The sequence below is a fragment of the Hyperolius riggenbachi genome, chromosome 6 (assembly GCF_040937935.1).
Source record: "Hyperolius riggenbachi isolate aHypRig1 chromosome 6, aHypRig1.pri, whole genome shotgun sequence".
Lineage (NCBI taxonomy): Eukaryota > Metazoa > Chordata > Amphibia > Anura > Hyperoliidae > Hyperolius > Hyperolius riggenbachi.
In genome coordinates, this window is record NC_090651.1 from 140321237 (window position 1) to 140335311 (window position 14075).

General features: G+C 44.5%; 1 protein-coding gene across 9 annotated transcripts in view; it reads right to left on the bottom strand.

The window, feature by feature from the left end:
* Positions 1-14075, bottom strand: part of OLFM3 (olfactomedin 3) — a 407311-nt gene that overhangs the window by 289428 nt on the left and 103808 nt on the right. For 5 of the 9 annotated variants that reach the window (XM_068240007.1, XM_068240012.1, XM_068240011.1 and 2 more), the window contains one exon: positions 4517-4630. The exons of 1 other annotated variant lie outside the window; for it this stretch is intronic. The gene's annotated coding sequence lies outside the window, so the exon portion shown is untranslated. Of the gene's footprint in view, positions 1-4516; positions 4631-7999; positions 8097-11495; positions 11579-14075 lie in introns of all 9 variants that reach the window. 3 more of the 9 variants (XM_068240009.1, XM_068240013.1, XM_068240008.1) reach the window with 2 other exon arrangements.

A 14075-nucleotide genomic window follows, 5' to 3' on the forward strand; every position in this document is an offset into this window, starting at 1 on the left:
CCTGTAAATTTGGGGTATGTAGCATGTAAGGAGGCTTTACAAACCACAAAAGTTCGGGTCCCCATTGACTTCCATTATGTTCGGAGTTCGGGTCGAACACCCGAACATCGCGGCCATGTTCGGCCTGTTCGGCCCGAACCCGAACATCTAGATGTTCGCCCAACACTAGTCAGCAGCTGTCAGTGTGTGGCCTCTGACACTGTGATCTCAGCATGGGCAAAAAGGATATATAATAGAGCAGACACTCAGCACCAAAATAAACCAAGAGCCCAAACAGCTTCTGGCAGCAACCAAAACCTACAAAACTGGTTTGAAGGATGCAGAGGTGTAGCTATGGGGGGGCAAGAGGGGACATATGTCGCACAGCACTGTGAAAGCACTTTGCACAACCACCGTACTCCACGGGCTGCCAAAGTGCCCCCGTTTCTCTCCCTCCGTCTGCAGATGAATGCAGAAATGTTAACAGAAAAAGACTCACCAGTCCCCACGTTCCGTCATCTCTCCTCTGCAGTGTGCGCTGCAAAGGAAAGATGATGTCATCCATCACTGGAACGATGGAGCCGAAGAGTCTTCTGCTTTTATTAACACATATGGCTATCTGAATGGGGAAGGGGGCACATCTGGCTATCTCTAGGGGCACATCTGGTTATCTGTAGGGGGGCACATCTGGCTACCTAAACAGCATTTGTACATTTGGCTCCACCCATGACCCGGATGCGCGGCCACACCCAATTTCTTGCTACCTGGAGGGGGTGGGGCCCAAGAACTGTCTTTGTCCCCAGGTTCTGAAAACCATAGCTAGTACTACACCTCTGCAAGGATGAACTTTCCTTGCAGGAAAAATAAACCTCCCATTTGTATCACATTCTGTTTTGTATAACCTATTTTAGAGGGGTTTTTTTTCAGCACGCAAGCAGAGCAAAAGAATGGCTATCCAGGCTTGGACTGTATTTTTTTCTGCACTCGTCATGGTCACGGCAAGACAAAGAATTATAGAGGTGAGATAGAAGAAGCAAGTTGTGCTGAAAATGATAAAGTGATTGATTAAACTGTGTGACTCTCTCAACCCCCCGTGTCATGCTGCTGGAAATCTTCCCCCCATTCAACAATCCGTGTCAAACCTGGGAGTTTTGATGGATGAGTTTCCTGAATTTGAGTCAGGCGCTAGAAGTAAATGATGCAGTTTGTCAATGAACAGATCTCTGCAGAGAGGCTGCTTGTTTCCATGTTCTCAGACTTACAGAAAGGTCTCTTGCCATCCTGTGCAATTGTAAGCTGTGCACTAATTAAAAGGAGTCGGTAACAGCTCTATACAGGTGGGGATAGCTAGCAGCTCTTTATTATTCTCGCGGGGTGAGGATGAGTGATGCCTACAGAACACCCAAACCCTCCACTGCACATGTCTTCCTGCAATCCCACAACAATTAAGCTGTTTGTCTCCCTCTGGGAGGCTCTCTCACAAAATGTTTGCTGTCACTCATGTGACATCCGGTGCAAATGTTTAGTGACATGAATTGATGCATGGGAAAGACAGGGAGGACTTGTACATCAAACTACAGGGACACTGTTGCACATCCACCACAAGCTGCTAAAAATATCTCCGAAAGATTGAACATGTTTTATAGCTAGAAGAAAGCGTTTAACTCATTCATATGAAAATATCAAACAAATCATATTAGCATGGATGGAACAGGATTATGGGCTCGTTCATACTAGGAATCGCAAAAAGCTAGCGATTACCGCTAGCGTTTTGCGGGGGTGATTTTTCTGTGATAAACATCTCTGGACAAAGTAGCGTTTTGGGAGCGATCCAGATTTTTGGTTCTATACATGCTAATCGCAATCACTCCAGAATCGCTGGCAAACCGCAGCAGGTAACGTGTTTGCGATTAGCGATAATCGCAAAACGCCTGCGATCGAGGCAGTGAAGACACTGCTATAGACTACAATAGGACTAACGTTTTTTAAAACGCCAGCGGTTTGCGGTTAGCATGAACGGGGCCTATGGGATTTCTTTTTGGCTGCAATGCCAGTAAACCTGGCCAGGTTTTAAAGTACAAAATAAACAAAACATATACTTACCTAAGAAGGAAGCTTCTGGATCCTGCAGAAGCTTCTCATACTCTCCTGCCCCCCACAGTTGCTGCGTACGTACCCCTGGAACATATCCAACAAGAGCTGTGTCTGTGATAGAATGGCTGCATCTGCGCAGTAAGTCTATGAGTGGCTCAGTGTCACAGCGCAAGGGCGGTCTAAAGGTGGCCACTAACTGTCCAACTTCTAGCGACAATTCGTTTGAGCGATCAGAAATTCTGATCGAGTTGGTTGTAAATAATCTGAGGTGATGGGCACAATCGATTATGAACAATTATAAAAATAGTCGTCCGATTGGATTTTCGTCAAACCAAAATTTGGATTTTCTTGTTGGTTGTGATAGATAGGAAGCACAGATTGGTTCTTTGATGGTGTAGTGAACTATTTTTCTTCCGATCAGAATTAGTTGATCGCTCGAACGCTTTCTCGCTAGAAATTGGACCGTTATTGGCCAACCTTTACTCATGCAGATGCAGCACATTCACACTCGTGCACAGCAGGGAGTGGAGACGTCAACTTCAAGAGGGTCCCGGGCAGTGGCCTCGAGGAGGATCCCTCTACAAAGGTAAGTATCTTCATTTTTGTCCTTGGGTTCACTTTGGTTTGTTTTAATAAAGCATTTCTGACCCACACTCTCTGCAACAATATCAACTAAACACAGAGGTATTTTCAGAAAGGTTTTACATACCTCTGTGCACTGCCTGCTGTCCCGCGAGCCCACCTAGGTCCCTGAAATTACCGACACAAAACTATAACTTTCAGAAAAAGTAGTATTTTTACAAAGGAAGATGCAGCCTTGTAGCATTAGCCCATGTTAGTGCACCGACCATAATCCTTCACCACCACTACTGGCATCTAGTATCCACTAATGCCCCCTGTATAAAGCCTCAGTGCAGAATCATTGGTTTTTTGGTTACTTAACTTTCATTGAACTACCTCAGCCCGACCGTATGGGCTGGAAAACCGTGATCGCCTGCACTCCCGCGAACGTGCGCACAAGCACGGTGGCAACTACACAAACACTGCTGCCGAGAGGACTAACATTTATGTCCTGGAGGTGTCAACTAGTAAAAACAATCATTTGTTTACCTGACATTATCACTAAAGCTCATTGCGATTGTTTGCGGTGCGTTAAACGTGGCGTTTCATCTGTCAGTGTGAACCTTAGACTACCTTATTGCCGTGTACGCACGCCAGATGTTTTAAAGCACTTATCTCCAAAAATGTAGGAATGTACTGTGATTTCTGCCCTTTAGAGATTAAAACATGATTTTGTGTCAACTAAGTGATTTTTGGTGGGATTTTTGCCATGGATCCACCTCCGGCATGTCACGGACCAGGTAGTAGGCCCCCTTAAAACAACTTTTTTATCACTTTTGTGGCCAGAAACATTCCCTATAGGTTTTAAAATTTGCCTGCCCATTAAAGTAAAACTTTATTCGGCTGCAGGGTCGAATTATACCTGCCGCTGAGGAAATGTGCCTTCCCCAGCCTGGCCAGCTCAGCAGGGTATGTGACGGTAAGGTAGAGTGGTGGCAGGGAGCTTTCATACATATGTGTCCGGACGGCTGGATCAGTTTCTTCTTCCTCCAGGCTACAGCGATGTACTCCAGACATGTCTTCTCAGTTCTGATCACATGATATGACGTGATCGGGAAGACCGTGTCAGTGTTATAGCACCACCCGGTGGTAGAAGAGGGATAATGCAAGAGTCTCTTCCATCACCCCTTTTCCACCACCGGGTGGCATTGTAACAATGACATGGTCTCCTGGATTCCGATTACATGTCATATCATGTGATCAGGACCCAGAAGACCTGCCGGAGGTTAAGAGCCATCAGTGGAGTAAGAGAAGAAGTCATCCGGAACAGGTTATTATAACTGCTTACTGCCACGCACTCGTTTGGCTGCGTATGCCGACTGAGGCTCACACTGCACCAGTAGCTTTTAAACATAACATTTCATTTGAACTTGCTAATGGGTTAAAGGTAATCAGTAGTTACAAAGGCTTATACATATATACAGCCATGTCATTTTAGATGTGGATATTTGCATACAACGTAAACGGCTAATAGCCAAACTGTCCATAAAATGAAGACACTCCAATAATATGAATCTTTAAAGCAAGAGAGAAGTGCCTGTGAAGAATTAACTGCCAGCTACGCATCAAGTTCTGCCTGTGCTATGCTTGTTCCATTTCTTGCTTCAGTATATGCGGAGTGCGTATAATAAAACTATAATTACCACTCTTCTTACTTTATGGTGTAAGCTCTTCTAAACTGGCCCCTCACCAAAATGTGTACCTCTAGATATGTACGTGATAATTACATATTTATTGCTCCCTAGTTGTACGGCACTGCAGAAAACATCTGTCAGCAAAATCAAGAGCTATGCGGAGAGCTGAATATTTATACCAAATTTACCTAGTCCTTGTTGAAAGCTAGAGTCTAGTCAGACTGGGGAGTTTCACAGCTTACTGCTGCCACCTGCCTGTCATCCACAGCATGGCCACTCATACAGACTATCGGGAGACCTGGCTGGATGAAATACAGGAAAACAAAAGGATTTACCAGAGACATAGGGATATAACAAAAGCATATACCAGAGTCAGAGACATAATGTATTTAATACATACTACAAGATACTAATACTGTAAACATAAAAATGACTGCTTTTATTGTGTCACTATAACTAAAGCTAGCCACACACTTATCAATTTTTGGGTTTGACCAACCTCAAGACCTGATACTTAAATCGAATTGAGGGTGAATGGAATATGCTTTTGGCTGTTTGACTGCTAAAACAATATTCTGAAAAACTAAATTCTGTGAAACTAAATTCTGTGTAGCAGGATGGAAAATTTCAGTCAATTGCAATGGAATCAGCTGTCATTTTGGCTACTTTTGATCGACTTTAGATTGGTTTCCCCAAAAAGGACCTGCATCGCCTGCAATTAGTGCAGAATGATGCTGCCAGATTGCTAACAAACCAGCCTCGCCACTGTCACATTACACTGATCCTTCGCTCACTGCACTGGCTACCAGTAGAATGGAGAATACTCTTCAAAATTGGACTGCTGACATTCAAATCCCTGCACAATCTGGGCCCTGGATACATGAAGGACTTGCTGAAGCTGCACCACACCACTCACAACCTCAGATCAGCAAGTTCTATAAACTTGGTCACTCCCAGAGTGCACCTGAAAAAATCTGGAGATAGAGCCTTCTGTCATGCTGCCCCTACTCTTTGGAACTCCCTGCCACACCCAGTAAAGACAGCACCATCCCTGGAGCTATTCAAATCCAGACTAAAAGGCCACCTGTTTAGCCTGGCATTTCCGGACTTATACAATTCTTCCTCTGTACCACGATGGTCTGAGCCATGCTTATGCGATTTGAGTCCTACGGGAGAAAAGCGCTCTACAAATGTTATTTGTTGTTTGTTGTTGTTGTTTCGTAGTAGGGGCTGATGCTTATGACATCACTTATGACATCCAAATGCTTTCACATCAATATCATTTCAACTTTGAGTGAACAAAACACATATTCGATCAATAATGAAATCTACCCAATATTGCTACCAGTGTGTGGGGTTTCGAATAATTTCTTCTCAATCCACAAAATATTTTTTTGAACAACAACAACAAAAATATTGATCATTCTGTCAAACAATGAAATGTTGATAAATGTATGGCTACCTTAAGTCACTTTAGATGAGTTTAAGGGACACTGATAACATTTGCTTAAAGGGTAACTGAAGCGAGGAAAAGAAAAAAAAAAGAAGCCTCTAGAAAATACAGAGGCTTCCCTGATATTCTTAAACCCCTCCATTCCTGTGCTGAGACTTTTAGAAGATATTTTACAGCATTGTCAAAAATAATGCTCATGGCTGCGCTCCCCTCCACGTACAGCTGTGGCAAGTGCAAAGTACGGCCTGCATCTGCACAGAAGCACAGCCCCGAAGAGGAAGAAGGCCCCAGCGAGAATCGGAGGGCTCGATGAGGATCGCGGAAGGCTGTCCACTCAATGAGGTTCTCAGATGGCAAACTGTCAAGTCTGGAAGCAGGGACACAGGGACAGGAGGATGACGCAGGGACAGTTAGGTTTTATTATAGAGGATACTTTGATACAATGGGAGAGAAAGTTGTACCCATGCAAGCTTCATCCCCCCTTTTCAGGTGATGCCATAATTTTGGGCAATATTAGCCAAATTTACTGTGTTTACAGCTACCCCCGCATCACTAAATTAAAAAAAGGTACTTACGTATTTTTCCATCTGGAAAGTTTGGCAGCATTTTGTTAAAGTTCTGTTTGCTCCCCTGGAAGATCTGACCATTTTTGGAATGCTGAAAGACCCGGCTTTCTGTTGCACCCGGTCCCGAGTCGGTATGATGCTCAGTTACCAAGTTATGGGGTTTTGAAAGAGGGGTGTCCCCTGAACTTGGATGCAGAAAGTGCAAATACAGAAGTACAGGACAAACCCCTCATGATGATGAGCAGCACACCCGGTAGGTCTTCTTTCTTCACAGCATAAAGCTGTGACTTCAAAATTTATGCTACATGCCTTGGGTCTCTCATTACAGATAAAGGAGTAGCGCAGCTATGCACCCTCATCTCCTCTCTGTCTTAATGGCATGGGCAGAAGACTCAATCCCACTGCTCTCTCTGCAGCAAAGTGCAGGAGACACCCATACTCAACTCCCCCCCCCCCCCCAACTTGGGTACGGGGCATCGCATTTACTTGGAACCCAGTGCAAAGGAAAGCCTAGACTCTCAGCTTTCCAAAAATGGTTAGATCTGGCTAAGGGATGACAGAACTTTAACAAAAAGCTGCCAAACTTTACAGACGGGATAATACATAAGTACCCAAAAAACTAATGAGCACATTGTGCATTTTTAATACTTGTGCCGTAGGATGCTGTTCAGGTATTTGCAGCCTGTTGTGCCGCCTCCACTCGTCATGTAACAGCACAACAGATGCTGTAGCTAAACAATATTCAAAACACTCTCCCTAATGAAAGGTTAGCAATCGTAAAGGGTATGAGTGGTTGAACATGTGCATGAGACTTAAGCCCCACTCACACTATGAGTGGTACACAATGGTGACACCACTTTTGCCTACAATTATGTGTTGTGCAGCCTGACCTCATTCCACTCTACTCTTCCCTGAGTGTGAACAGGGGCAGAGATGTAACAAAGGTCCTGAAACCCCCTTCATTTGGGGGGGGGGGGGGGGCACTCCTGTACATAACGCAGAGCAGTGGTGGCAGCTGAGCCTTATACACTACCTCGTTGGGACAGGTCCTCTTCATTCTTCTTCAGTGTACAAGTGGCGTATACATAAATACTGTGCGGCTTCCGTCCCTGTCACATGATATGCAGAGATGGAAGCCACATGGTGATTGGCTTTACAGCTCTTGTACACTGAAAAGGAGTGAAGAGAACCTGTCCCGTTGCCAGATGGAGGTAATGTATTATTCCCCCTGTGAGAGATGGATTAAGATGTAATGGGACCCTAAGCAAGGTAGTATATTTGGGGCTCCCTTGTGGTCTGAAGTGGAGAAAGGTGAGAGAAGGTGGCTGGAGGGCTCCTTGACACCCACTAGGTTCCAGGCACAGGCACGCCTAGGATTCCTGGTGGATGATCTTGCTCTGCCCCCTGTGATGGAGATTAGCAAAAATACTGTGACCGGGGTGGGGAGGGATGGGCAGTCCTGAACAGGGGCAGATTAGTGCTGAAAAGGTACCCCAGGCAATGGCAGTAAGAGGGAATGATCAGCAGTATACACTGCAGTATACCACTTTGAAAGGGAACAAGCCCTGAAATTCATCCCTAGATGCCATGTATATACCATATATATATGGTATGTATGTTTATGTATCTGGTATATGGTATGTAATGGTTACCTTTCCCATTGTTAGAAATTTCTGCATTACTACAGGCCTTTCATCCACGAAATATGCCGGCCTTCAAAGACTTAAATCTCTGCAGCTGATTATCTGCCTGCAAATTTGCAAGAAATATTACCTTAATCTTAGCAGAGCGTATACACAACCTATGAACAATGCAGAACTTTATCACGGTTATTATGCCTGAGATTCAGAAAAGGAGAACTCATCGATATTCCAGACCTGTGTACTAACAGCAAAAGACAGGGATTTTTATTGTGATCATATTTTGGATTTATTGCTGCATCCAAATGCAAAGAAGCCAAGTAATCAGGAGGCGTGAGACTAATATTACTGTGATACTGACAGACAGCACTCTGAATGCAGCCTGAATGAGCAGTTACATGAAGTGAAGACACTAAAAACTTCATAAGCTGATGAATAAATATCCAAAAAATGAAACTGACGAATGTTATAAGCCGCAGTATACAGTATAATCTCGTTATAGCAAACTATGTTATAGTAAACATTTGGGTGTAGTAAACTAAGTGTCCAGGTCTTGGCCAAGTCCCATTATAAGTATATGGGAGTAATGCCTGGTATAGTAAACCTTGACATAACAGAACTTTTGTTATAGTAAACCTGTTTATTCTGTATCCAGCTATAGTGTAAAGTGGGGGGGGGCGCACATGTCATATGTCAGTGAGGGACCTATGAGCTGTGGTCGGTGGGCGGGCTGACAGACACTTGTAGCCTGCTCACTATCTGCACTCTACTCTGGGGCTGCAATGGATTATCTTAAAAGCGCTGGCCAGTGAGACCTATGCTTCCTGTGTGAGCCGCTGCCTGATTACTGAGGGCATTGCCTGTCATCTGTGACTTGCTCATGCATGGCTGCAACTACAGTATCATCCAGGCTGCACAGAAATATATAGACAGTGGAGCACACTACTATCAGTGCTGTACCTGCATTAACTGGTGAGATCTATGCTTCCTGTGTAAGCCGCTGCCTGATTACTGAGTAGAGTGACCAGATGTCCCGGATTGCCCGGGACGCGTCCCGGATTCGGGGTTCGCTGTCCCAGGCTGCATGAGGTCCCGGGAAACGTCCCGCTTTTAGCAGCGGGGCGGCCCGGCCTCGGGACTCTGGCCACTGTTTCTGCATGAACTGGCAGCGGCGTCTATAGACGCCGTGCCAGTTCATTGCCTGCAGCCCCGCTCCAGCCTCCTTAGTCTTCCGGTGTTCCGACACCGGCAGGCGAGCAGGGCTACGGCAAGATGGCTGCCGAAGCCCTGTACTGGAGACTATTTGCGTCTCCAGTACAGGGCTTTGGGCGCCATCTTGCCGTAGCCCTGTCAGCATGGGAGACAGGAGCAGGAGCAAGATGGTCCTGGGAGCAGCGCGCCAGAGGCCGGAGACTTCTGCCAGGTGAGTAAATGCTTTCTTTTCCAGGTGAAATGTGCTCCCATTGCGTGTATTTTCTGGTGAAATGTTTGCCCACATTGCGTTTATATTGTACTGATATGTTTGCCCGCATTGCGTTTATTTTGTACTGACATGTTTGCCCGCATTGCGTTTATTTTGTACTGACATGTTTGCCCGCATTGCGTTTATTTTGTACTGACATGTTTGCCCGCATTGCGTTAATTTTGTACTGACATGTTTGCCCGCATTGCGTTAATTTTGTATTGACATGTTTGCCCACATTGCGTTTATTTTGTACTGACATGTTTGCCCGCATTGCGTTTATTTTGTACTGACATGTTGCCCGCATTGCGTTTATTTTGTACTGACATGTTGCCCGCATTGCTTTTATTTTGTACTGACAAGTTTGCTTGCATTGCGTTTATTTTGTATTGACATGTTTGCCCACATTGCGTTTATTTTGTACTGACATGTTTGCCCACATTGCGTTTATTTTGTACTGACATGTTGCCCGCATTGCGTTTATTTTGTACTGACATGTTGCCCGCATTGCGTTTATTTTGTGCTGACATGTTGCCCATTGCGTTTATTTTCTGGTGTCCGGGGTAACTGTTACTGCATTTATTATTTAATGGTCATAGATGGCTATGTTTGCTGCTTTGTGGTTACGGTATACTATTAGCATCACACAGTTTCTACACATCCATGATGCGAAGTCTCATTTGACCACATCATGGCGTAAACACTGCTTTCTTATGCCTTGCTGTTACATCATTATGTTAGCTCTGCCCATACAATGTCATGGCCATGCCCATTTTTCGCTGCAGCCCCCCGCCCCCAGTCTTCGATGCTGCGCGCTCCTCAGTCCCGCCACTTGTCGCCACGGCGCGTGCCACCCCCCCCCCCCACTCCCGTCCCCCGTCCCAGGTTGGACCCGCAAAAATATGGTCACTCTATTACTGAGGGCATTGCCTGTCATCTGTGAATTGCTCATGCATGGCTGCAACTATAGTATCATCCAGGCTGCACAGAAATATATAGACAGTGGAGCACACTACTTTCACTGCATGTTCCCCGCATTAACTGGTGAGATTTATGCTTCCTGTACAAGCTGCTGTTGTATGCTTATTGCATGCCAATCCCTGCATATTGAGCACTATGCATATTGATTTAGCTTGGATGCTGTCTGTGTGTGCTGAGGCATTGAACAGAAAAAAAATGACTAATGCCTAACCCTAACCTACTCCCACCTCACTGATGCCTAAGTCTAACTGAACCCACCACCATTGCCACACCCTAACCAACACCCTCACCTATGCCTAAACTTAACCCCCGTCCCCTACCAGAAGGACACCAATATCTGCAACATTTTTGTCTTTACATACAATAAATATTGTGCACCAGGGATGTTTGAGTGCCCCATAGGCGCCTATGGTAATAAGGGCTATGATCAGAAATTTGGGTGCTGGGGCCACCCGCTATACAAACTGTGCCTACAAATAGCGGGCGCAGAAATTGCCCTTTTCAACACTGCACTCGAAATAAACAACAGTGTGCCGACAATACATTTCTGCACTGAATATTGTTTCATAACTGTGGCGGATTCCTAAATTCTGACCAAGGTTTCTTTGCATTGCTTTTAAAATGTATTGAAACGAATGGATCAGAAAGCACATAAGAAGGCAGAGATGACATCAGTCCCGATATATCACAATGCTAGCTCTAATAATCTACATTCCTGCGCTTCTATCTTCATGTGCATTACAAGTCTGTACACTTGCTTCTGTACAAGGGGACGCTTCCTATGACCCTCATTAGCACCATCACAGAGATTCCAATAGCTTTCATATGCAGTCGTTGAATACTGAAGTTGCTAATTAAACTTAAGAACATGATTTGGGGTGTTTGCTTAGCACTGACAGAACAGTTTCTTATTGATTGCCATAGCAGTAGTATAATATGTATCTTACTGCATAGAGAAATATGCAAGCCACAATAAATACAACAAATTCATACCTCTGCAACAAGAAGCCTAAACAGTTATTGGAAGTTCATTTAGTACAGGGAAGATAAACAGCTGCAAAATACCAGTAATTTGGCTTTCCGAATGCAGGATCCCAAATTCAACACTTGAAGGTCACCTGGTCTTTTGAGCCTACAATTGACAATACCTGTAAATTATTTATACATAATGAATGCTGTCAATTTAACACACCTGTTTTATATGACTGATTATCCAATATAATGATACTAATGCTGGGTACACACGTTACGTTTTTCCGTGCGATTTTACAACCCGATCGTTTTTTTCAGCACAATTCCGCACTCAATTCTCTTATCTCAATTAGTTTTTTCTCTTATCTTTTTCCATTCCCCGCTATGAGAAATCGAGCACGGGAACGATTGGGAGCAATATTGGACATGCAGGATTTTATCTATCTGATCCATCAATCGCACAGAAAATCATGCCGTGTGTTCCCAGCATAAGTGCATTAACTGATTATCCAATATAACGATACTAAGTGCAGTAATTCACAGAGCAGGCTATTTATTCTATTTTTCATTTTTTGCCCATGGATGATGAAGGTACTATTTTACAGAACCTTGTAAACAGTCAAGCATAAAGGCATAGGGACCAACATAATAGCCATACAAGGCTATTGTGATGTTGAGCATGTATTAGTAAACCGTCCAGTCAGTTGGGCACAGGGCGAGCCGAATGACAACTCACTCTGCTGCCTCTGAATCACCGGGCGGAGTTAAGTACTATTCTCCCTCCCAGCAACTCAGAATGAGAAGTAATTTGGGGTCTGGCAATCACTGGAACCCTGGAATTACCCTTACGTGGGGTGGTACTATGGCATTGAAGCTATAGCCGTGCTGGCCCAGATGACCTGCTTCGCTGAGGCGCGGATTAAGCAAGCGTCAGTTTTACTGTCCAAAGTCCCTCCCTTCAGTACTTCGACTGCTTGTCTATTGCAATCTTCACATCTATTCCAGTCACACCCCCACATCTTTTCTACACACCCAGTTGGTGCCAACAAATGACCCCCAGCTTGAAATCACACCATAGACTGCTGAGCAGAATCACAATCCTCCTCAGTACTTGGTTTTCAGTGTGGTCCCATCCAGACTCTACCTGCAGCCATGACACAGAATGCATAATGTAGCTGTACATCTCTCCTGCCACCTGGACTGCTGTGTACATTCATGCAGATGTCTTTATGAGGTGCCATAAAGATATAGGCCTCATTTCACTAAGCAGTTTAGACTAGTCTACTGATGGTTTGGTGTAATGTTTTAGACCTGTTTTTAGATTTGGTCTAAAACATTCGGTAATTAGGTCGGTAAAGCAGGGGAAATTATCAAAAGATGCTATTCACAAAGGCAAACAATGAGTAACCACGCCCAATTTTTCTGACAGAGATTAGACCAGCTGATTTCTGTCGGTTATGCAAGGTATTTTAGATGTGAGGATGGAAACTTTCGAATTAATTATGCAGGAGTTTAATTGTCTCCAGAGGAGAGCTCATCAGAGGAGAAGGATGTCAGTCATAGCTATTTGTTTGTGAATTGCATCTTTTGATCATTTTCCCTGCTTTACCGACCTAATTAACAAATGTTTTAAACCAGGTCTGAAAACAGGTTTAAAACATTCGGTTATTATTAGTGAATTCCCTCTTGATGCAACTGATTTACACCAAACCATCAGTAGACTAAAAACCATCAGTAGACTAGTCTAAACTGCATAGTGAATTGAGGCCATTGTGTGGTTAAAGGAATACTTAAGTCAAAATAAAAAAATGATTTTTACTTACCTGGGGCATCCCTCAGCCCCCTGAATCTGTATGGTGCCCTCGCAGCCTGGCTCCGATCCTCCTGTCCCCGCCGGCGGCTACTTCCGGGTTTGGCGACAGCCGCCGACAGGCTGGGAACGCGAGTTATTCTCCGCGTTCCCAGCCGCTATATCACCCTCTATGCTGCTATAGCGTATATGTTATACGCTATAGCAGCATAGAGGGTGATATAGCGGCTGGGAACGCGGAGAATCACTCGCGTTCCCAGCCTGTCACCGAACTCAGAAGTAGCCGCCGGCAGGGACAGGAGGATCGGAGCCAGGCTGCGAGGGCACCATACAGCTTCATGGGGCTGAGGGATGCCCCAGGTGAGTAAAAATCATTTTTTTTTTACTTAAAGAGAACCCGTACTGAGTAAAAATATTTAAAATAAACACATGAGGTAACTTCAAATGAACATTACATAGTTACCTTGCCATCCGTTCCTCTCAGAAGCTCACCATTTTCTTCTGACAATTATCCCTTCCAGTTCTGACAATATTTTGTCAGATCTGAAATATATTAGTTGCTGTCAGTAAAATATCAGTTGCTGTCTGTTATAGCTGAGAGGAAAAGTGATGTACCAGGTAATGTCCATGTTTCCCTATGGCTCAAGTGGGTGATGTTACAGTTTAACTGTGTGCTGACCTGCTGACCAGTAAGCTGTTATGGGGTAATGGCCATTTTCAAAATGGAGGACGGAAAATTCCCTTGATCACAGTGAACAAACAGGATGCAGGACAGGAGAAAGACACTGAGGAGTAGACTACATGGGAGGTAAGTATGACTTGTGTATGCTTATTTTGACTTTTAATTTTCAGTTCAGGTTTTC